The sequence below is a fragment of the Pseudophryne corroboree genome, unplaced genomic scaffold (genome assembly GCF_028390025.1).
Source record: "Pseudophryne corroboree isolate aPseCor3 unplaced genomic scaffold, aPseCor3.hap2 scaffold_610, whole genome shotgun sequence".
Classification (NCBI taxonomy): domain Eukaryota; kingdom Metazoa; phylum Chordata; class Amphibia; order Anura; family Myobatrachidae; genus Pseudophryne; species Pseudophryne corroboree.
The window spans coordinates 361,364-362,831 of NW_026970206.1; the positions used below are offsets into that span (position 1 = coordinate 361,364).

The window sequence follows — 1,468 nt, forward strand, 5'->3', positions numbered from 1 at the left end:
GCAATCAGTTAGTGTGTACGGCTATTAACCAAAAGGTTGGTGGTTCAATCCCACCCAGGGACGTAATTGACCTTGTTATCAGATTTTGGTGATCTTTAAGTAGACAAGTCAAATTTCATACCCCCTGTTATGGTGTAGGGTACCTGGCCTTCTCTGATGTAATCAGAGTTAGATTTGATTCAGTGATTTTATAAAAACATCTAGGAAGCACAATTTAGCAGTGGGTTGCAGAGAAAAAGAAATATGCTGGCAAAAAAACCAAATTGCGTGATTAAACAGCTCTTCATTTTCTGGCTTTATTTTAATGCTAACAAATTTGTTCTCTGAAAAGTGTCCACAAAGCCAAGTCTCTGATTAACACCTTTGTAGGGATGGTTTTTCACCTATTACTAAATTAAACTTGCTTCATTGGAAAGGCAGCAAGATGTATCCTCATTTCAATGTCTACTGAAATAATACAGGTTGACACCAGGAAACATTAACGCCACTGCATCCTTGCTGCTTTCTCATGTGGAAGTCTGTTTAATGTGAAAACAAGGTGATATCTAATTAGCACACAGGTAAGGAATTAAGAAAATCTTTATTTAAGGGTGAAGATGTTTCTCACAAAATTGATGACCCAATGCAACATTGAAATTCAAGCTGGAAAGATGATTTTAATATATCACTTGTACATTTTGTTTTGCTCTTCTGGTGACAATGTAGTTTGTTTTTGTCAATTACCATTTTAATAATAGGGTAAAGAAAATGAAGTGGATTTTTGAAAGAAAACAATACTGTCAATATACTATTAAAACAAATTAAAATGGTAAAAGTTATTGTACTTTAAGTAAAAATAAAAGAGCCAAAATATCAATCCCAGTTTTGGATTACTTTAATTAACAAACAAAAAAATGCATATAGCAGAGGATAGTTTCAATCTGCCTACCTCTGGGTTATGGGCCCAGCATGCTTCCATTGCTGTACTCTGCTGCACATGTAAGTGCAAGAGATCCTGAAGCACTCACTCATCATGGGAAAGTACCAATGTGTTTCTTCGTTGGTTGATGGAAGAAACATCTTACAAAAACTCTCCAGATTATTGACTTTTTAAAGTTTTTCTAGGAAACGTTTTAGATGAATGCTTATTAGCCTTTGTCAGTATGAACTTTTGCAAAGTGTCTCTGTGGCGCAATCGGTTAGTGTGTTTGGCTATTAACCAAAAGGTTGGTGGTTCAATCCCACCCAGGGACGTAATTTACCTTGTGATCAGATTTTGGTGATATTTAAGTAGACAAGTCAAAATTTCAAACCTCCTCTTATGGTGTAGGGTACATGGCCTTCTCTGATGTAATCAGAGTTAGATTTGATTCAGTGATTTTATAAAAAACAGCTAGGAAGCACAATTTAGCAGTGGGTTGCAGAGAAAAAAAATATGCTGGCAGAAAAATCCAATCGAGTGATTAAACAGCTCTTCATTTTCTGGCTT

General features: G+C 35.6%; 1 non-coding gene across 1 annotated transcript; it reads left to right on the top strand.

Annotated features, from left to right (window-relative positions):
• Positions 1-1,159: 1,159 nt before the first annotated feature.
• Positions 1,160-1,233, top strand: TRNAN-AUU (transfer RNA asparagine (anticodon AUU)). Its single transcript has one exon. It is a non-coding gene; the product is annotated as a tRNA-Asn (tRNA).
• The last annotated feature ends 235 nt before the right edge of the window (positions 1,234-1,468 follow it).